Genomic DNA, 23,736 nt, shown 5'->3' on the forward strand with positions numbered 1-23,736 from the left:
ACTTTGACCTGGTTCTGAATATTTATTTTAGCCTAGATCAAGCATCTCTTTCCCTTCGCTCCATGGTATCTATCGGTTTCAAGAGCAACCATCTGGGCTTATCAATTTAACACACAAACATTGAAATGGAGAATTTAAGTGATTTCCCCCCCCTTCCGCAGCTGTCAAACAGAGAAGAACACTTCCTGAGGTATATTCTCAGTACATCATCTAAGACAATGGATATATCCTCCTTATGCTGCCCATCAAATCAGGCAATTCTGCAGGTAGTTGAAACAGAACACATTGTTACGATAGCGGTTACAAATATGGCCATTTTTGGTCAATTACAAAAGTCTTTAAAAGCAATAGGCTTCCTGTCCTCAATATAGACTGTGCACCACAAACCATGAGTATAGTGTAAAAACAACAGCAAAGAGTTCCAGTATAGACATACTAACATCAAGGTGTTTGGACACTGACAACAAACACACGGTAAGGTGAGGTGACATCATTCCTTATGTGGAAGGTCCAGAGCAGCACCACACCTAGACTTTCCCAACTTATAGGATACACTACAGGTAAACAGCAGTAAGGAGAGCCTTTTTTCTTCTTCCCAGCAATGTTGACTCCTATCACCAGTGGGAGGGATATGGCATGTACATGTAGATGTGCGTGATTCTGCCATTCCCTCCTTTCTTTTCCAGTGCTTTGAGTTCCTCTGCTTCTTCAGTTGCCCCTAAGCCAGGGTTTCCTAAACTCGATTCTGGCCCCCGGGTGGATGTTTTGGTTTTTGCCCTAGCACTACACAGCTGATTCAAATAATCAACTAATCATCAAGCCTTGATCATTTGAATCTGCTGTGTAGTGCTAGGGCAAAAACCAAAACGTGTACCCCCTGGGGTCCCGAGGACCGAGTTAGGGAAATGCGGCCCTAGACACTGCTCTATGGTCCATTTTCACATTTTCCCCATATTGGTTGAGATTAGAATTTGGAGCAGTTGAGCTGATCCTAGATCTGTGCCTAAAAGCAACTTCTACCCAGAGTTCCTCTGCTCACTGGCTGCCCTTCGGTTCTGTATGGCATTAAGGAAGAACTCATACCAGAAGAAGGTGAAGCCCGTGGAGACAGCTGCTTTCACTAGGCTGGGAGATAGGCCTTTGAGAAAGCCCCGGAGACCCTCCTCTCTGGCGATCTGGGACACACAGTCTACAAAGCCACCATACTTCCGCACCTGCACACAGTAGCAGAAACAACACACTTCAATGTCATGTAGATGGATGCCCCGTATGACAGCCATCTTCGCTCTAATATAAGACCTGCTGTCGGGCACATGACTGAATGAGACAATGTAATAAGATGTCTACCGTACCTGTCCAAAGTGGACTCTGGCTTCTTCAAACCCTCCCACCTGCAGTCTCTTTTTGATGAGGTCTAAGGGGTAGGTCATTGTCTTGCTGATGACTCCAGCACAGCTTCCACATACCAAGCTTCTGAGGTTGCCTACAATAGAAAGGAAACAAGCAGTAATGTTCAGGTAGTTTATAGGCCACTATCCTTCAAAGTCATGTATTTGTGTTCAGTCAGTGGTACTGGGCACTATCCAGGCCCTAGTTACAAAGTTAGTTTCCTGTTTGCTAGCCAAGCCAAGGTTATATTCTAGTTTCTAGGCCCTATACTCTTAACAGTCATTGCTATGTGTACAGTGTAGTGTATTTAAACAGTGTCATGTTATCAAAGGCATGACCATCCCTACACTGGTCACTGACCTCCGACGTTGCTGTCCTTGGGCGGTGGTCCCATGAGGTTCTTGAGGACCTTGTAGAAGAAGAACTGCAGGCCTGCGTGGGGAACACTGCCACCAGTGTTGGACCCAGGCCACGGTAGAACCCCAGGGCCCCCTCAGTGCGGTACATGGTGGACACAGCATGTCTCAGGCTGCCATACACCTATGTTACAGATGATGCCTGTGGTTAGCTAATAGCTATCAGTAGCACAAGCCAAAGATTCAATGATAACACTTCAACAAAGCCAAAGTGTGGATTGCAGTCACTCCTTGTCCATAGACTGCCTTCAAGGTAAGGAAACAAATATCTAATTAAAGATGTTACATTTTTCTAAATTATCCTTTTAAGGGGTTAAGTAGTTTGACAGTTCATTATTATACCTAGTTTACTATAAATTTATATTTAGTTTATAAATAATAAATTACTGGTTGAAATTGTGTGGTTGTTGTTTTGGTGCTTGGCAAATTATGGGTTGCAGAGTTAATGGACTATTACTGCTTTTGATAATGGTACAATAAAGCTAATGCTTTTCGATAGATTCATACTGTATGTTTTTCTTTGTCTCTCACCTTGGGCTCTCCCTGAGCTGCGAAGCGTGTTCGCAGTGTGTCTAGTGGCTGGCAGGCTACAGTGGCAGAGCAGGCGGCCAGACCGCCACACACAAAGTGCACCCCTGCTGTCTGGCTGTCATATGCGGTGCTCTTGTGGGTCATCTCAGTCAGGACCTCAAAGCTGGCAAACTATGGAGGGATGAAAATACAGCCTTAAAGCACAGATGAAAACACAAAATTCAGACAACAGTGGCAAGTTATACAGCACAGCCATGAATGGAGACCACAGGGATAAAAACAAGAGAGAAAAAAAAGTGAGGCACATGACTATATATTATAATCTATCAACCCACTACCATGTGAGAGATGCTATTGAGGCGTTACAGGGCAAAGGCTAGCTAGGGACACAGAGTTGAGTCAGAAAACAACTCATTCAACCACAACACTGTGTGACATACAACAGGGCATTCTGACAGGAAAAATGCCCAGTGTATGTTCCCTACCTGTACTGCCCCGAAGCAGACAGAGAGGAGCTGGGCGGGGACATGTCCTTTCCAGAAGGCAGGCAGCCCCTCCTCTGCCAGGATACAACGAGATGCCTGGAACAGACCCCAATACTTCCCTTCAGGGTGCCTTGATGATACGCGCTCTATCTGCAACTGTGTACGCAGGAGGGGTGTGTAGTGTCAGACAGGGGAAAGAGGACATTCTGCTGTAGACATTCTTGTGTAGAACTAAATACACATATGCACATGCACACACACACAGTTGTAAGTCATTCCCTAGCAAATGCTGAGCACATCATCAGTGTGTGTTGCCATGGCCACCAGTGTGTTGTGAGAAACTGGGCATGCCCAGTGGTGTCTGAGGTTCTGGGTGTGGTGCTGTGACTCTCATCAAAAGAATGCAGCACAACCAAACAATGGTTAGTAGCAATGAAACAAACTTCTTCAGGACAAAAAAAGCTTGATTTCAGTGAGTGTCACAACACTGAGCTTTTTGGTTCGAGACATAAAAGCCTGGGCAGCGGTTATCATGCACAAATAACCAAGTTGTATGTTTACCAGAACCACTAGGGTTTGGCCACAAAAACAGTGCATTTGGAATGTATTCAGACCCCTTTTCTATGAGACTTGAAATTGAGCTCAGGTGCCTCCTGTTTCCATTGATCATCCTTGAGATGTTTCTACAACTTGGAGTCCACCTGTGGTAGATTCAATTGATTGGACATGATTTGGAAAGGCACACACCTGTCTATATAAGGTCCCACAGTTGACAGTGCATTTCAGAGCAAAAACCAAGCTATGATGTTGAAGGAATTGGCCATAGAGCTCTGAGACATGATTGTGATGAGGCACAGATCTGGGGAAGGGTACCAAAACATTTCTGCAGCATAGAAGGTCCTCAATCATTCTTAAATGGAAGAAGTTTGAAACCACCAAGACTCTTCCTAGAGCTGGCCGCCCAGCCAGACTGAGCAATAGGGGGAGAAGGACCTTGTTGGACCCGATGGTCACTCTGACAAAGCTCTCGAGTTCCTCTGTGGAGATGAGAGAGTGTTCCAGAAGGACAACCATCTCTGCAGCTCTCCACCAATCAGGCTTTTACAGTAGATTGGCCAGACGGAAGCCACTATGAAAGCTCGCTTGGAATTTGCCAAAAGGCACCTAAAGACACTCGGACCATGAGAAACAATATGCTCTGGTCTGATGAAACCAAGATTGAACTCTTTGGCATGAATGCCAAGCGTCACGTCTGGAGGAAACCTGGCACCATCCCTACTGTGAAGCATGGTGGTGGCAGCATCATGCTGTGAGGATGTTTTTAAGCAGCAGGGACTGGGAGACTAGTTAGGATCAAGGCAAAGATGACCGTAACAAAGTACAGAGAGATCCTTGATGAAAACCTGGTCCAGACTGCTCAGGACCTCAGACTGCGGCGAAGGTTCACCTTCCAAAGGACAACGACCCCAAGCACACAGCCAAGACCACACAGGAGTGGCCGGGACAAGTCTCTGAATGTCCTTGAGTGGCCCAGCCAGAGCCTGAACTTGAACCCGATCGAACATATCTGGAGAGACCTGGAAATAGCTGTGCAGCAACGCTCCCCATCCAACCTGACAACTCTTGAGAGGATCTGCAGCGAAGGGAGAAACTCCCCCAAATACAGGTGTGCCAAGCTTGTAGCATCATTTCCAAGAAGACGCAAGGCTGTAATCGCTGCCAAGGGTGCTTCAACAAAGCCCTGAGTAAAGGTTCTGAATACTTGTGTAAATGTGATATTGCAGTTTTGTATTTTATAAATTAGCTAATGTCTAAAAACCTGTTTTTGCTTTGTCTTTATGGGGTATTGTTTGTGGATTAAGGGAAACCACTATATAATACATTTTAGAATAAGGCAATAATGTTACAAAATGTGGAATAAGTAATGGGGTCTGAATACTTTCTGAAGGCACTGTAGTTCCAACTTACATTATGTTGCATTTAATTGTGTAGTAAATTAGGGTCCAAAGTGGCCATGCAACTAAAACATGCACCACAATAATATCCATCTGATGCTTACTGTACCTGGAATCTTATCTTGATAACATCCAGGGGGCTGATCAGGGCTCGGGTCACCATACCTGCGGCTGACCCAGACAGGGCTGTATCTTCTGGGGCTGGAGCAGCGCCCTTAGACCCTGGGTCATAGCCCACCATGATGACTCCACGGCAGCCTCACCAGAGGACCTCAGGTCTGGGGAGAGAACATGTTATACAGCACAGGAGGTTGATGGCACCATAATTGGGGAGGACGGGCTTGTGGTAATGGCTGGAGCGAAGTCAGTGGAATGGTAGTCAATACATCAAACACATGGTTTGATGCCATTCCATTTGCACCGTTCCAGACATTATTATGAGCCATCCTCCCCTCAGCAGCCTCCACTGTATACAAGGTGACTAGTAGTTTCTCTGAGAGACAGTCACTGTAAATATGGATAGGCTATTGTGATTCACGATTCAGTATGTTGCTATTTTTATTGGAAGCCAATTCTGTATCACTTATTTGTGCATCACTGCCACTAGAGATAGTTAGTAGCTGTATAAAAGAGTCATCAGGCACTGATCAATCATGTGTGATGGAAGTTGACTGTGCTGATGTTGACATGACACCTGCATCTAGCTGACAGCTACAGTAACTTACTGTTGTTGAGTTGCCTAACTAGCTAACTAACTACCAAGTTATTGATCAGCCCTTCCTCCTAATCAGACACATGTGGAGATCACACACGTTGACTGCAATTGATGATCACGTCCTATTCTTCGGTACATTAGTTGCAGTGATTATTCATAGTAAATACAGTAGGCATTAACGTTCTTCAAAAAATACCATAGAGGACAGGACCTTGGCATAACTATGAGGTTAGCTAGCGTAGCCACTCAATCTGGTTTACTTCAATCTAGCTCGCAATTTATAGCTAAAATGTGTAGAACTGTCGACTCACTTTTATGTGCTGCTCTTCCATGGACATGTGTGAAAGAATAGTTAGTGAAGGACTGATAAGGCTACATGTACTTCTTATTTTCATACAATTTAGCTTACTCAAACCAATCTGGAGACTGGAGAATGGTGCAAATCGAACCAATCCGCATGGAGGGATGGATCACGTGACCCTGCAATCCCAGTTGCACTACATGTGTTCCCCTTATGACACGAGATGTCACTGTTAAGTAACCAGTTTCAACATTCAGTACTGTATCACAGCGTCTGCATAGTTTCAGGTAAAGTATATTGTACAAAAGTCATCAAACAAATAAAAACAAGACAGCCTAAGGTTGATGCTCTACAACAATATTGTTAAAGGTCCAATAATATTGATTTACTGCACAATTATCTGTTTTATTGACTGTAGAATTTTTTTTTAAATAGTCTGACCAAGACTCATTATATTGAAACAATCACATTGTTAAAGTACATTAGGACAATAAAATCAGAGCTGAAAGTCTTTGAATCCCAAGGTCATATAGATGTGACGTTTATTATAATCATTACAGAGTCAACGCTGGTGAGAAAGAGCCAACAAAGTAGACATTGTTCTGTCTCAATATAGTGTGGACGGAGGTGGTTGAGACCTGAAGACTTACGTTATTTCCCAGAGTGCCTTTAGATCAGTGGGCTAAGGTGGTATTGAGCCATGCAGATGAACCTGGTTGAATACCTGGTCGCTCACACATACAGTGGGGAGAACAAGTATTTGATACACTGCCGATTTTGCAGGTTTTCCTACTTCAAGTATGTAGAGGTCTGTAATTTTTTATCACAGGTACACTTCAACTGTGAGAGACGGAATCTAAAACAAAAATCCAGAAAAATCACATTGTATGATTTTTAAGTAATTAATTTGCATTTTATTGCATGACTTAAGTATTTGATACATCAGAAAAGCAGAACTTGGTATTTGGTACAGAAACCTTTGTTTGCAATTAGAGGTCATACGTTTCCTGTAGTTCTTGACCAGGTTTGCACACACTGCAGCAGGGATTTTGGCCCACTCCTCCATACAGACCTTCTCTAGACCCTTCAGGTTTCAGGGCTGTCACTGGGCAATATGGACTTTCAGCTCCCTCCAAAGATTTTCTATTGTGTTCAGGTCTGGAGACTGGCTAGGCCACTGGCTAGGCCACCTTGAGATGCTTCTTACGGAAACACTCCTTAGTTGCCCTGGCTGTGTGTTTCGGGTCGTTGTCATGCTGGAAGACCCAGCCACGACCCATCTTCAATGCTCTTACTGAGGGAAGGTGGTTGTTGGCCAAGATCTCGCGATACATGGCCCCATCCATCCTCCCCTCAATACGGTGCAGTCATCCTTTCCCCTTTGCAGAAAAGCATGCCCAAAGAATGATGTTTCCACCTCCATGCTTCACAGTTGGGATGGTGTTCTTGGGGTTGTACTCATCCTTCTTCTTCCTCCAAACACGGTGAGTGGAGTTTAGACAAAAAAGCTCTATTTTTGTCTCATCAGACCACATGACCTTCTCCCATTCCTCCTCTGGATCATCCAGATGGTCATTGGCAAACTTCAGATGGGCCTGGACATGCGCTGGCTTGAGCAGGGGAACCTTGCGTGAGCTGCAGGATTTTAATCCATGACGGCGTAGTGTGTTACTAATGGTTTTCTTTGAGACTGTGGTCCCAGCTCTCTTCAGGTCATTGACCAGGTCCTGCCGTGTAGTTCTGGGCTGATCCCTCACCTTCCTCATGATCATTGATGCCCCACGAGGTGAGATCTTGCATGGAGCCCCAGACAGAGGGTGATTGACCGTCATCTTGAACTTCTTCCATTTTCCAACAGTTGTTGCCTTCACAACAAGCTGCTTGCCTATTGTCCTGTAGCCCATCCCAGCCTTGTGCATTTCTACAATTTTATCCCTGATGTCCTTACACAGCTCTCTGGTCTTGGCCATTGTGGAACGGTTGGAGTCTGTTTGAGTGTGTGGACAGGTGTCTTTTATACAGGTAACGAGTTCAAACAGGTGCAGTTAATACAGGTAATGAGTGGAGAACAGGAGGGCTTCTTAAAGAAAAACTAACAGGTCTGTGAGAGACGGAATTCTTACTGTTTGGTAGGTGATCAAATACTTATGTCATGCAATAAAATGCAAATTAATTACTTAAATCATCCAATGTGATTTTATGGATTTCTGTTTTAGATTCCGTCTCTCACAGTTGAAGTGTACCTACGATAAAAATGACAGACCTCTACATGCCTTGTAAGTAGGAAACACTGCAGATTTTGCAGGTTATCAAGTACTTGTTCTCCCCACTGTATGTGCAAGTCCAAGACCATATAGAAATGAAAAACACCCCTTGGCAAGATAACCATAGTCTATAATACTACATATACTGTAGACTCTATATGAACATAATGCCATGTTGATGATAATTCATTGTCCTGTTAAATGCTGAAGGTCAGTGTATTGTGTCTGTGCCAGTGTTTGGTCTGTTCTCCTTGCCCCCTGCAGTGTCCAAACGAGATAAGCAGGAACTCGTGTAATCCATTGTGGCCCAAAGTTTATGTCCAGCCTGGCCCCAGCTGTGCTCACACACACACACACAAGACCTCATAGTTTGACCAATTTGACTTCAGATTCTGCCGTTTGTCCACATTTCTCCAAACGTCAAACATTTTGAAGTTACTCCAAATGTCAAATTTCGAGGTGTTTTGGACACCACAGGTTGATCCTCTCCTGTCACAAGTTTAGGCATTCATTTTGAATGGTTAAGTTAAGGGTTAAGGTTTGGAATAGGGTAAAAAAAAATCAAAGGAGTGCCTATACTTGGCTTTGAACACACCCTCGGAGCTGAAGTTCGTGGCTTAGGGTTAAAACAAAAACAACCCCACGGTTAAGTTTAGGCCTTCATTCTGAATGGTTAAGGTTTGGGAAAGGGTTAAAACAAAAACAACCCCACGGTTAAGTTTAGGCCTTCATTCTGAATGGTTAAGGTTTGGGAAAGGGTTAAAACAAAAACAACCCCACGGTTAAGTTTAGGCCTTCATTCTGAATGGTTAAGGTTTGGGAAAGGGTTAAAACAAAAACATTTAAAACAAGTGTCTGTCACTGGGACTGAACATATAACCTTCAGAGCTGGAGCTCGCAGTTTACACCCATCTGCCACCCCGGTCCACAACGCTCACTGTTGCCCTTAATGGCCAGTTTTGGGTACCTGGACGGATGTCGGATGTCAAAGTGGATCATGAGCGACCTGGCTGCACACACACATATACATACATACATACATACATACATACACTCAAGCAAGCACAACCAAACACATATACACACATCCTGCCAGGCCCCAGCTGTGCTCACACACACACACACTGAGGCATGATGGATGGGGTTGCAGATGAACAAAACCCCCACTGGTTGTAGATGGATAAGAACAGAGGGATGAATTAAGCAGCAGCAAGACGGTTGAAAAATAGTGGTGAAGTTATATTTTACTAGAAACAGTGGCTATATATTATTCATGTAAAAGTAAAAAAAAATGTATGTACCAATTCCAGATTGCTCCTGTAATGGAGAATACATTGGTTGTGGTTTAGCATTCAACTTCACCTGTCCAAGGAAAACTACCATAGTAGGTTCATCAGTTGGATAAATCAGTATCCCCGATGGACACTTTTAACCAATATGAGTCTGAAAGGAAAATATCCCATGGTGATATTGGATTTTTTTTGATGTGGTGTACAGTATTCACAGAGGGGTTAAAATGTTATTCTACATTGGTTTTACCTTCAGTTTAATCCATGCATTTACATAACTCTACTTCATTACACTGCTAGAAAGACCTGGATGCGTTTTTAGCAGTGATGGTTTGAGAGGCTGACCAAAACACGTGTGAGTGAAGATCCTATCCTGTAGACAAGTGTGACAGTATTTTAATACTGAGCCGAAAACAACATAGGTGCTGCTGTACGACTGTTTTAATCTGGATTAGTGTTTCTCTCTCTAGCCAGGACTCTAATAATCCGATTATTCAGAGTTCGCTTGGCGCTTCTTCAAGGGGGAGAAAATGATGGAGACGCGAAGCAAGGGCTCCTCGGTTATATGGCGGTGTCTCGGCGCATACCGTTACTGTTCATGCTGGTTAAGGCGATCTGCACTTCTGAAGTGAGGCTATCCGTGCTATTAAATCGATTGGAAGTTTTTTTCTACGTCATGCAAGGCAAATCGAACGCGTCCCTATGCAAAACGTGAGCAAAGTTATTTTAACAGGGTTTCTATTCTAGTCAGTCCACTGCAGTGCATCCCTGTGCAGTATTCGGACATATATAATGCTGCGCTCTGCTCTGCAGTCAGACTGCGGCTTTGACAGAGTTTTGAGAGCGAAATCGAAAGACAACTGAATTTAATGAGAGTGACTTGGGTCTTTTTCCATACCTGTCAATCAACGGGGATAGCGGTATCGACTATAGCCTTCATTGTCGTTTTGATGGTGTTCAGGTGAGTAGCCCTAAATTCGAGTGGGTAGGCTATGTTTTGACATCGCCAAAGATATTGAAATAAATATATGTTTTATCAACAAAATATAGGCCTTTGTTTAGCAGTTATTTAGCCTACATGGCTGAGCCCTGAAATTGGACTTGAATTAGCCCATATTGAAGTTGTGTGAAGTGATCATGTTTACATTTTCCATGTAGGCCTGTAGACTTTTGAATAACAAAAACTAATTAGAAATTACATTTATACCTATGGGTGTCATGGGAATAATAACCAAAACCAAAACACAATATGTCTGATGCAACCGGTGGATAAACACTCATCAACCACTTTTGTGTGTAGCCTTATGCCCTAATGTCAGGACATCTTTATTGTTCTCCAGGATAATCCCATCAGATTATTTGTCTGATGTAGGAATAGGATGCCCATCAATTAGACATAATTTGTTTAATCCAGACTAGTTAGATTTCTCTGCCTGCCTGCCCTCCTGCCAGGGCCCCACATTAAGAGGCCTACACAGGCATGCACAGGTCAGGTAAGGACACCCATCTACACACTCCCCCATAATTACAAAGTAAAAACATGCTTTACATTTTCTGGGCACATTTTTTGATGAAGAAATACATAAATACTGTATCTCATTTAAATAGTATTCACACCCCTGAGTCAATACATGTTAGAATCACATTTGGCAGCGATTAAATCTTTGCAAACCAGGATTGTACAATATTTGTGCACATTATTCTTTAAAAATTCTTCAAGCTCTGTTAAATTGGTTGTTGATCATTGCTAGACAGCCATAGATTTTTAAGACGATTTAAGGTCAAAACTGTAACTAGGCCACTCAGAAACATTCAATGTCGTCTTGGTAAGAAGCTCCAGTGTATATTTGGCCTTGGGTTTTAGGTTATTATCCTGCTGAAAGGTGAATTTGTCTTCCAGTGTCTGGTGGAAAGCAGACTGAACCAGGTTTTCCTCTAGGATTTTGCCTGTGCTTAGCTCTATTCTGTTGTTGTTTTTTTCCTAAAAAGTTCTTGCCAATGACAAAAGTTCTTGCCAATGACAAGTATACCCATAACATGATGCAGCCACCATCATGCTTGAAAATATGAAGAGTGGTACTCAGTGATGTGTTCTATTGGATTTTCCCCAAACATAACGCTTTGTATTCAGGACATAAAGTACATTTCTTTGCCATATTTTTTGGCAGTTTTACTTTGGAGCCTTATTGCAAAGAGAATGCATGTTTTGAAATATTTTTATTCTGTACAGGCTTCTTTCTTTTCACTATGTCATTTAGGTTAGTATTGTGGAGTAACTACAATGTTGTTGATCCATCTTCAGTTTTCTCCTATCACAGCCATTAAACTCTGTAATGGTTTTAAAGTCACCATTGGCCTCATGGTGAAATCCCTGAGCGGTTTTCTTCCTCTCCGGCAACTGAGTTCAGAAAGACGCCGTATCTTTGTAGTGAGTGGGTGTAGTAGTACACCATCCAAAGTGTAACTTCCCCATGCTCAAATAAATATTACATTTCAGCTTTTTTCTTCTTCTTCCCATCTGCCAATACGTGCCCTTCTTTACTAGGCATTGGAAAACCACCCCGGTCTTTGTGGTTGAATATGTGTTTGACATTCAATGCTCAACTGAGGGACCTTACAGATCATTTTATTTTATGTGGGGTACAGAGATGAGATAGTCAGAAAAAAATCACGTCAAACATTATTGCACACAGAGTGAGTCCATGCAACTTATTAAGTGACTTGTTAAGCACATTGACTCAAGACAGAAGGGCTTGAATACTTATTGACTCAAGACATTTCAGATTTAAATGTTTTATTAATTCGTAAACATTTATAAAATATAATTCCATTTGGACATTATGGGGTATAGTGTGTAGGCCAGCGACAAAACAGTCTCAATATAAAATCCATTTTGAATTCAGGCTGTAACACCTCAAGATGTAGAAGAAGGTAAGGTGTGTGAATACTTCCTGAAGGCTCTGTACATGACAAAGTACGGAACAGATAGACGAGGACATGAAATAACATTGTATATACAGTATACACACAACAAAAATACTATTTACACACTATTATTACATACTCATATTCTTATATACAGTTCAATTAGATCTTTAGAAAGAGGAGAGGAAGCTGTGATACAATATATATATATATATATTTTAATCTGTTTTTAAAGCTATACTTGCTTTTTGATGAGTAACCTCTGGTGGCAGTGCATTCCACGATGACATGGCTCTGAGTGTTGGTGAGAAGACATAATAATACATCAGACATAATATACTGTAAAACTGACATATTGTATCGGTCTCCCAATGGAAGCCACAGCAGAGCAGTCAGGGATGGAGTCCCGATATGTTTGCTATAATTTTCTCTGAAGGTAGGCTGGAATGGATTTGTGTTTACTGCAGCAAAGTAAATATAAGGTCCAGCAAACAACAGGAATAGATACAGCCCTGGACACATAATAATAACAGACATAATGACCAGCAGACCTTTTCAGCAAATCGTCCTATTTTCATTCATCACCTTTATGACAACACCCCATCAGACAATTTGATTGGTAAATGTGTCCCTAGAATGACCTCATCATCAATCTCTGTGCCAATGATGTTCCAAGATGAGACGATCAATGTGTTTGACCCGGTAGTAACAGGAGGATGGGTGGATTTCAGCAAGATTTTGGAATAGGTTTAATCTGAAACATCTGGACACAGAGTTGAGGGGAGGAGATGAGGGGAGCAAGCTGCCCAGTAAGTATGCCAGAGGTGGCCTAGCTGCTTTGGTCTCTGTAAACTCATCGAAGTTAGTCCTCTTACATTACTTCTCCTGAAATCAACTATTCACCTTGGTCTCCTATCTCTTCCCATGGACAGTCACCCATAGAGGACAATAGTCAACTTTTCACCTTGGTCTCCTATCTCTTCCCATGGACAGTCACCCATAGAGGACAGTAGTCAACTATTCACCTTGGTCTCCTATCTCTTCCCATGGACAGTCACCCATAGAGGACAGTAGTCAACTTTTCACCTTGGTCTCCTATCTCTTCCCATGGACAGTCACCCATAGAGGACAGTAGTCAACTTTTCACCTTGGTTCACATGGACAGTCACCCATAGAGGACAGTAGTCACCTCTCCTATCTCTTCCCATGGACAGTCACCCATAGAGGACAGTAGTCAACTTTTCACCTTGGTCTCCTATCTCTTCCCATGGACAGTCACCCATAGAGGACAGTAGTCAACTTTTCACCTTGGTCTCCTATCTCTTCCCATGGACAGTCACCCATAGAGGACATGGACAGTAGTCAACTTTTCACCTTGGTCTCCTATCTCTTCCCATGGACAGTCACCCATAGAGGACAATAGTCAACTTTTCACCTTGGTCTCCTATCTCTTCCCATGGACAGTCACCCATAGAGGACAGTAGTCAACTTTTCACCTTGGTCTCCTATCTCTTCCCATGGACAGTCACCCATAGAGGACAGTAGTCAACTTTTCACCTTGGTCTCATCTCTTCCCATGGACAGTCACCCATAGAGGACAGTAGTCAACTTTTCACCTTGGTCTCCTATCTCTTCCCATGGACAGTCACCCATAGAGGACAGTAGTCAACTTTTCACCTTGGTCTCCTATCTCTTCCCATGGACAGTCACTTTCACCTTGGATGGGACAGGTAGTCAACTTTTCACCTTGGTCTCCTATCTCTTCCCATGGACAGTCACCCATAGAGGACAGTAGTCAACTTTTCACCTTGGTCTCCATCTCTTCCCATGGACAGTCACCCATAGAGGACAGTAGTCAACTTTTTCACCTTTTCTTCCCTTGGTCTCTATATCTTCCCATGGACAGTCACCCATAGAGGACAGTAGTCAACTTTTCACCTTGGTCTCCTATCTCTTCCCATGGACAGTCACCCATAGAGGACAGTAGTCAACTTTTCACCTTGGTCTCCTATCTCTTCCCATGGACAGTCACCATAGAGGACAGTAGTCAACTTTTCACCTTGGTCTCCTATCTCTTCCCATGGACAGTCACCCATAGAGGACAATAGTCAACTTTTCACCTTGGTCTCCTATCTCTTCCCATGGACAGTCACCCATAGAGGACAATAGTCAACTTTTCACCTTGGTCTCCACCTTTGGACAGTCTCAACTATCTCTTCCCATGGACAGTCACTTTTCATGGATGGACAGTAGAGGACAGTAGTCAACTTTTCACCTTGGTCTCCTATCTCTTCCCATGGACAGTCACTCATAGAGGACAGTAGTCAACTTTTCACCTTGGTCTCCTATCTCTTCCCATGGACAGTCACCCATAGAGGACAGTAGTCAACTTTTCACCTTGGTCTCCTATCTCTTCCCATGGACAGTCACCCATAGAGGACAGTAGTCAACTTTTCACCTTGGTCTCCTATCTCTTCCCATGGACAGTCACCCATAGAGGACAATAGTCAACTTTTCACCTTGGTCTCCTATCTCTTCCCATGGACAGTCACCCATAGAGGACAATAGTCAACTATTCACCTTGGTCTCCTATCTCTTCCCATGGACAGTCACTCATAGAGGACAGTAGTCAACTTTTCACCTTGGTCTCCTATCTCTTCCCATGGACAGTCACCCATAGAGGACAATAGTCAACTTTTCACCTTGGTCTCACCTATCTCTTCACCTTGGTCCATGGACAGTCACCCATAGAGGACAGTAGTCAACTTTTCACCTTGGTCTCTATCTCTTCCTTGGACAGTCACCCATAGAGGACAGTAGTCAACTTTTCACCTTGGTCTCCTATCTCTTCCCATGGACAGTCACCCATAGAGGACAGTAGTCAACTTTTCACCTTGGTCTCCTTTCTTCCCTGGACAGTCACCCATAGAGGACAATAGTCAACTATTCACCTTGGTCTCCTATCTCTTCCCATGGACAGTCACCCATAGAGGACAGTAGTCAACTTTTCACCTTGGTCTCCCATCTCTTCCCATGGACAGTCACCCATAGAGGACAGTAGTCAACTATTCACCCTGGTCTCCTGTCCTTGTTCAACACACCACATCGATACAGTATGCATAGCGTTCTAATCCATGTGACCATTTTCTCACACGATACTGCAGAAACAGTGCTGTTACACATTGACTGTGGCTAACCAGGAGTAGGTGAGAATTGCAGATAACCTTGACAGACGATGGCTGTCAGAGAGTTGCAGTAGGCCTATAGATCCAGCCTGTACACAAACGTAATACTACTCATACCAACTAAAAATAGTACATGTTTTCGTTAATGTATTAATTATGTATCTTCTTATAATGATGAATAAAGAATTGAAGCATGCATTCTTTTTAGTCAGTATGGCTAACTCACTACCCACAGAATTCTATGGACCCATATCAGTGCCTGTGGCTGCAGTTTCAGTTTCTACTAAACCTGTCCACCAAGGAGTATGTCTGAAATGCTTCCAAACGTTTGCTGACTCAAGGATTTCGAAGGAAGAGAGTTTTACTATCCCTGTCAGTGTGGATTGATCTAGATTGACTGTGAAGTCAAAATTGATTAAGATAATGCCATTGGTATCTGTTATAGATTAGACCCATGTCTAGGCTCTCACATCAGCCTGATTGTATACATTGGTTCAGTATGAAAGGCCAAAGGTTCTCAATCTCAATTGGTTCTATCCTGATTCCTCTTTTCCTCTGTCCTTGTCTCCTTCTCAAAGCACATTAGAGCAGGATATATGTATTTTTCAAGGGATAGGTCAGCTATCATTTCCAATCCCCTTTTTATATATATAGACTACCGTTCAAAAGTTTGGGGTCACTTAGAAATGTCCTTGTTTTTTAAAGAAAAGCACATGTTTTGTCCATTAAAATAACATCAAATTGATAAGAAATACAGTGTAGACATTGTTAATGTTGTAAATGACCATAGTAGCTAGAAACGGCTGACTTTTCATGGAATGTCTATATGGCTTTTTTCAACTCTGCCTAGAAGGCCAGCATCCCGGAGTCACCTCTTCACTGTTGACGTTGAGACTGGTGTTTTGCAGGTACTATTTAATGAAGCTTCCAGTTGAGGACTTGTGAGGCGTCTGTTTCTCAAACTAGACACTCTAATGTACTTGTCCTCTTGCTCAGTTGTGCACTGGGGCCTCCCATTCCTATTTCTATTCTGGTTAGAGTCAGTCTGTGCTGTTCTGTGAAGGGAGTAGTACACAGCGTTGTAAGAGATCTTCAGTTTCTTGGCAATTTCTCACATGGAATAGCCTTCATTTCTCAGAACATTTAATAGACTGACGAGTTTCAGAAGAAAGGTATTTGTTTCTGGCCATTTGAGCCTGTAATCGAACTCACAAATGTTGATGCTCCAGATACTCAACTAGTCTAAAGAAGGCCAGTTTTATTGCTTTTTAATCAGAACAACAGTTTTCAGCTGTGCTAACATATTTGCAAAAGGGTTTTCTAATGATCAATTAGCCTTCTAAAATGATGAACTTGGATTAGCTAATACAACGTGCCATTGGAACACAGGAGTGATGGTTGCTGATAATGGGCCTCTGTACTCCTATGTAGATATTCCATTAAAAATCAGCCGTTTCCAGCTACCATAGTCATTTACAACATTAACAATGTCTACACTGCATTTCTGATCAATTTGATGTTATTTTAATGGACAAAAATGGCTTTTCTTTCAAAAACAAGGACATTTCTAAGTGACCCAAAAAATGTATAACGGTAGTGTGTATTGTATTTATTATTATTATGCCCCTCCCCCATAGTTGGAGAACTAGTTGAAAAACATAACAATTCAAGCAGAAGATCTTATGTTCCTCTCCTTAAATCTTATCCTCCAATGGGTTTTGCAAAGGAAGTAAGGAGAGGGACCCGAGGAAACAAAGACATAATTGAGACTCACCCACTGCCAATATCAAAAGTAAAAGAGACAGAACCCAAATGATCCCATCGGCGGAGCAGCAAGAACTGTGTGATCTGGGACTGAGGACATCTGATATAGCTACAATATATAGAGCACATTCATAACCACTTTGATATGTATTATGGCACTATAATTGGTTTCCATTCAGCTTTGAATGTGGGACATTTGTTAGGATTTATCTGATGTAGTCTGACAAGCAGTGAAAAGGGTGGTTGGTCCGTAGAAAGAGAATGAATAGAACGGGCTTGGAACCGCGCTGATCTTGGCAATTTGACTGGTCAATCATTCTACTCATTCTAATTACAAGGTTAGAACCATATACATAAACCAGTTGTCCTATCTCTATGGTAGAACAGTCAATGTTTCAGATTTAAAGGAGAGGATCACTGTCCCTGTACTCAGGAGTGTCACTGGCCCAGACTTGACATGTTTAACAGAAATAGAAATAGGAAAGATTCTTCCAAATACCCTGGGTCTGGATTATGCGAGCTAAGTAGAGCTTTGCCTGATATTCATTTGTCAGTTATTATATTCTGAGCCCTTACTCAGCATGGTTACTAATTGGAATGCACACTGTCAACTGTCACAACTGTGCCACGGTGTGCTATGACAGTGTGTGTGCATGTACTTTGTGTGTGTGTGTTCAGCCAGTCAGTCACTGTGTAAGCCTATGTATGTGTGTGTAAGCATGCAATGTGTATGTGTGTCTGTCTGGCTATGTGTGTCTGGCAGTGTGTATTCCCTGTGATTCACATCCTAAGTGACATACAGCTTTTAATATGGAGGATTAAAGATAATCCAGTCTGACATGTGACCCATGGTGATGATGGTAACTTTGTCCTCGTTGGCATGTGACTCATGGTGATGATGGTAACTTTGTCCTCGTTGTCATGTGACTCACGGCGATGATGGTAACTTTGTCCTCGTTGGCATGTGACTCATGGTGATGATGGTAACTGTCTCGTTGACATGTGACTCATGGTGATGATGGTAACTTTGTCCTCGTTGGCATGTGACTCACGGTGATGATGGTAACTTTGTCCTCGTTGGCATGTGACTCATGGTGATGATGGTAACTGTCTCATTGACATGTGACTCATGGTGATGATGGTAACTTTGTCCTCGTTGGCATGTGACTCATGGTGATGATGGTAACTTTGTCTCATTGGCATGTGACTCATGGTGATGATGGTAACTTTGTCCTCGTTGGCATGTGACTCATGGTGATGATGGTAACTTTGTCCTCGTTGGCATGTGTAACTTTGTCCTCGTTGGCATGTGACTCACGGTGAATGATGGTAACTTTGTCCTCGTTGGCATGTGACTCACGGTGAATGATGGTAACTTTGTCCTCGTTGTCATGTGACTCATGGTGATAATGGTAACTTTGTCCTTGTTGGCATGTGACTCATGGTGATGATGGTAACTTTGTCCTCGTTGGCATGTGACTCATGGTGATGATGGTAACTTTGTCCTCGTTGGCATGTGACTCATGGTGAATGATGGTAACTTTGTTCTCTTTGGCATGTGACTCACGGTGAATGATGGTAACTTTGTCCTCGTTGGCATGTGACTCATGGTGAATGATGGTAACTTTGTCCTCGTTGGCATGTGACTCACGGTGAATGATGGTAACTTTGTCCTCGTTGGCATGTGACTCATGGTGATGATGGTAACTTTGTCCTCGTTGTCATGTGACTCATGGTGATGATGGTAACTTTGTCCTCATTGGCATGTGACTCATGGTGAATGATGGTAACTTTGTTCTCTTTGGCATGTGACTCACGGTGAATGATGGTAACTTTGTCCTCGTTGGCATGTGACTCATGGTGATGATGGTAACTTTGTCCTCGTTGGCATGTGACTCACGGTGAATGATGGTAACTTTGTCCTCGTTGGCATGTGACTCACGGTGAATGATGGTAACTTTGTCCTCGTTGGCATGTGACTCATGGTGAATGATGGTAACTTTGTCCTCGTTGGCATGTGACTCACGGTGAATGATGGTAACTTTGTCCTCGTTGGCATGTGACTCACGGTGAATGATGGTAACTGTCTCATTGACATGTGACTCATGGTGATGATGGTAACTTTGTCCTCGTTGGCATGTGACTCACGGTGAATGATGGTAACTTTGTTCTCTTTGGCATGTGACTCACGGTGAATGATGGTAACTTTGTCCTCGTTGGCATGTGACTCACGGTGAATGATGGTAACTTTGTCCTCGTTGGCATGTGAGTCACGGTGATGATGGTAACTTTGTCCTCGTTGGCATGTGACTCACGGTGAATGATGGTAACTTTGTCCTCATTGGCATGTGAGTCACGGTGAATGATGGTAACTTTGTCCTCATTGGCATGTGAGTCACGGTGATGATGGTAACTTTGTTCTCTTTGGCATGTGACTCATGGTGATGATGGTAACTTTGTCCTTGTTAGCATGTGACTCATGGTGATGATGGTAACTTTGTCCACATTGGCATGTGACTCATGGTGATGATGGTAACTTTGTCCACGTTGGCATGTGACTCATGGTGATGATGGTAACTTTGTCCACGTTGGCATGTGACTCATGGTGAATGATGGTAACTTTGTCCTCGTTGGCATGTGACTCATGGTGAATGATGGTAACTTTGTCCTCGTTGTCATGTGACTCATGGTGATGATGGTAACTTTGTCCTCGTTGGCATGTGACTCATGGTGATGATGGTAGCTGCGTCCCTCATCGCACCCTATTTCCTACAAAGTGCATTATTTTTCCCCAGAGCCCTTTTCCCCAGTACTCTGTTTGGGACTCATATGAGGTTCAGCTCTTGAGTTAGCATTAGCATAGCATTAGCATCACCTTCTATTTCTAATCTCCCTATAAGACAATGATTGACACGTGGAGACAAGTAGGTGAAAGCTTGTTTCACTTTTACAGATTTTCCACTCCGACAGGACTCCCTGATTTCCCTCGGGAGAGTCCATTGAGTTGATTAGGCCTAATGTCAGCAGTGCACCAGGGGTGTGTCAAATGGCACCATTTTCCTTATACAGTGCACTACTTTTGACCAGAGCCCTATAGGCCCTGGTCAAAAGTAGTGCACTATATAGGGAAAAGGGCACCATTTAGGACACACTGCAGCACTCAGCGTTCTGGAAGGAAACCAGCTCTGTTTAATGACCACCCGCCCCTCTCTAGAATTTGCATAACCATAGCTGACTGGTTAAATTCATCTTTGACTCATTATGGCAAAATGTACGAGGCTCTTTCCTCGGCTGCAATGTGTCATCAGCTTAACAAACTGTTTGATGTGTGTGTGTGCTTTCAATAAACATGGTGTTCTATGTCTATTATTCTATCGTAGCGGGCTGTCAATGTGTGTCTAGAGGCACTCGTCATCCTCCGCAGTGTTTGGAATGTCTATTTTCCTCTCTCTCTCTAAAACACACACACATACACACCCACAACACACAATCCGTGTGTAAACCTGTAATCTGACTGGGGTAATGGTCCATAATGAGAGATTAGGAGTGTCCGTCCTTGGACAACAGTGGGATTAAACCCTAAATTTGTTCACTGTCCTACTTCTCAGATTAATCCAGAAAGTGAAGGGACTCACCAATGTTGGAATCTCTCTCTTTCTCTCTCTGTAAGACACACACTCACACACGCGCAAGCATGCACGCAGACATGCACAAGTGCACACTCAAAACAGTTTGCTTCAGAAGGGAACAGCCCACCATGCCGCCTACCACCCACCCATATTCTATTTATATTTACATCCACAGTCAGGGCTGATGCTGCCTGACAGACCAGAGCAGTTCCCCTCTTCACCTAGAGGGAAGGAGGAAAGGAAAGGATAGAGGAGAGGAGAGGGTGAAAAGGAAAGGGAGGAGAGCGATGGGAAGAGAGGAGATGGTGAGAGGGAAAGGGAGGAGAGCGATGGGAAGAGAGGAGATGGTGAGAGGGAAAGGGAGGAGAGCGATGGGAAGAGAGGAGATGGTGAGAGGGAAAGGGAGGAGAGCGATGGGAAGAGAGGAGATGGTGAGAGGGAAAGGGAGGAGAGGGATGGGAAGAGAGGAGATGGTGAGAGGGAAAGGGAGGAGAGCGATGGGAAGAGAGGAGATGGTGAGAGGGAAAGGGAGGAGAGGGTGGGAAGAGAGGAGATGGTGAGAGGGAAAGGGAGGAGAGGGATGGGAAGAGAGGAGATGGTGAGAGGGAAAGGGAGGAGAGCGATGGGAAGAGAGGAGATGGTGAGAGGGAAAGGGAGGAGAGCGATGGGAAGAGAGGAGATGGTGAGAGGGAAAGGGAGGAGAGGGGTGAGAAGAGAGGAGATGGTGAGAGGGAAAGGGAGGAGAGCGATGGGAAGAGAGGAGATGGTGAGAGGGAAAGGGAGGAGAGCGATGGGAAGAGAGGAGATGGTGAGAGGGAAAGGGAGGAGAGCGATGGGAAGAGAGGAGATGGTGAGAGGGAAAGGGAGGAGAGCGATGGGAAGAGAGGAGATGGTGAGAGGGAAAGGGAGGAGAGCGATGGTAAGAGAGGAGATGGTGAGAGAGAAAGGGAGGAGAGGGTGAGAAGGAAGAAGAGAGGAGCGAGAAGAGATGGACGTGGACGAGACAGGAAGGCAGAGGAAAAGAAAAGAAACAAACAAAATGAGAGAGAAGAGGAGAAGGGGAGAGGAGAAGGGGCTGAACCTAAAGCCATTAGTCAGGGACAGGGCACTCTAGTGTTTGATGGTGTGGGGGGAACAGTTTGTCTAGTGTTGGATGGTGTGGGGGGGAACAGTCTGTCTAGTGTTGGATGGTGTGGGGGGGGCAGTCTGTCTAGTGTTGGATGGTGTGGGGGGCAGTCTGTCTAGTGTTGGATGGTGTGGGAGGGTACAGTCTGTCTAGTGTTGGATGGTGTGGGGGGCAGTCTGTCTAGTGTTGAATGGTGTGGGGGGGGTAACAGTCTGTCTAATGTTGGATGGTGTGGGGGGGAACAGTCTGTCTAGTGTTGGATGGTGTGGGGGGACAGTCTGTCTAGTGTTGGATGGTGTGGGGGGACAGTCTGTCTAGTGTTGAATGGGGGTGTGGGGGTAACAGTCTGTCTAGTGTTGGATGGTGTGGGGGGGCAGTCTGTCTAGTGTTGAATGGTGTGGGGGTAACAGTCTGTCTAGTGTTGTATGGTGTGGGGGGAACAGTCTGTCTAGTGTTGAATGGTGTGGGGGGAACAGTCTGTCTAGTGTTGGATGGTGTGGGGGGAACAGTCTGTCTAGTGTTGGATGGTGTGGGGGGAACAGTCTGTCTAGTGTTGGATGGTGGGGGGAAAACAGTCTGTCTAGTGTTGGTATGGTGTGGGGGGAACAGTCTGTCTAGTGTTGGATGGTGTGGGGGGAACAGTCTGTCTAGTGTTGGATGGTGTGGGGGAAACAGTCTGTCTAGTGTTGAATGGTGTGGGGGGGAACAGTCTGTCTAGTGTTGGATGGTGTGGGGGGGAACAGTCTGTCTGGTGTTGGATGGTGTGGGGGGACAGTCTGTCTAGTGTTGAATGGTGTGGGGGGGAACAGTCTGTCTAGTGTTGGATGGTGTGGGGGGAACAGTCTGTCTAGTGTTGGATGGTGTGGGGGGAACAGTCTGTCTGGTGTTGGATGGTGTGGGGGGAACAGTCTGTCTAGTGTTGGATGGTGTTGTGGGGAACAGTCTGTCTGGTGTTGGATGGTGTGGGGGGGGAACAGTCTGTCTGGTGTTGGATGGTGTGGGGGGAACAGTCTGTCTAGTGTTGGATGGTGTGGGGGGAACAGTCTGTCTAGTGTTGGATGGTGTGGGGGGGAACAGTCTGTCTGGTGTTGGATGGTGTGGGGGGAACAGTCTGTCTGGTGTTGATGGTGTGGGGGGAACAGTCTGTCTAGTGTTGGATGGTGTGTGGGGGGGAACAGTCTGTCTGGTGTTGGATGGTGTGGGGGAAACAGTCTGTCTAGTGTTGAATGGTGTGGGGGAAACAGTCTGTCTAGTGTTGGATGGTGTGGGGGGGATACAGTCTGTCTAGTGTTGAATGGTGTGTGGGGGGGGGAACAGTCTGTCTAGTGTTGAATGGTGTGGGGGAACAGTCTGTCTAGTGTTGAATGGTGTGGGGGAACAGTCTGTCTAGTGTTGAATGGTGTGTGGGGGGACAGTCTGTCTAGTGTTGGATGGTGTAGGGGAAACAGTCTGTCTAGTGTTGAATGGTGTGGGTGGTACAGTCTGTGTAGTGCTGTACGGTGTGGGGTGTGGGGGGGGATAAGTGTCAGATAACCAGGATGAAGAAACGTGCAGGGCGCTATGTCCCAGACACGGATGCTATGTCCCAGACACGGATGCTATGTCCCAAATGGCACCCTGTAGGGAATATGGTTCCACTTGGGACACAACCTCTACTGTCCTCCTTCAGGGATGTGTGTGTGTGTGTGTGTGTGTGTATGATTGACATCCATCATCCTCAACCAGGGTGATGTTACTAAAATGAGTGTATTCTTATGTTATA

The 23,736-nt window shown here is 44.3% G+C and overlaps 1 pseudogene; it reads right to left on the reverse strand.

Annotated features, from left to right (window-relative positions):
- Nucleotides 1-648: 648 nt before the first annotated feature.
- On the reverse strand, nt 649-5,378 carry LOC127929671 (mitochondrial thiamine pyrophosphate carrier-like; annotated as a pseudogene).
- Nucleotides 5,379-23,736: the final 18,358 nt, after the last annotated feature.

The sequence above is a fragment of the Oncorhynchus keta genome, unplaced genomic scaffold (genome assembly GCF_023373465.1).
Source record: "Oncorhynchus keta strain PuntledgeMale-10-30-2019 unplaced genomic scaffold, Oket_V2 Un_scaffold_9739_pilon_pilon, whole genome shotgun sequence".
NCBI classification, from domain to species: domain Eukaryota; kingdom Metazoa; phylum Chordata; class Actinopteri; order Salmoniformes; family Salmonidae; genus Oncorhynchus; species Oncorhynchus keta.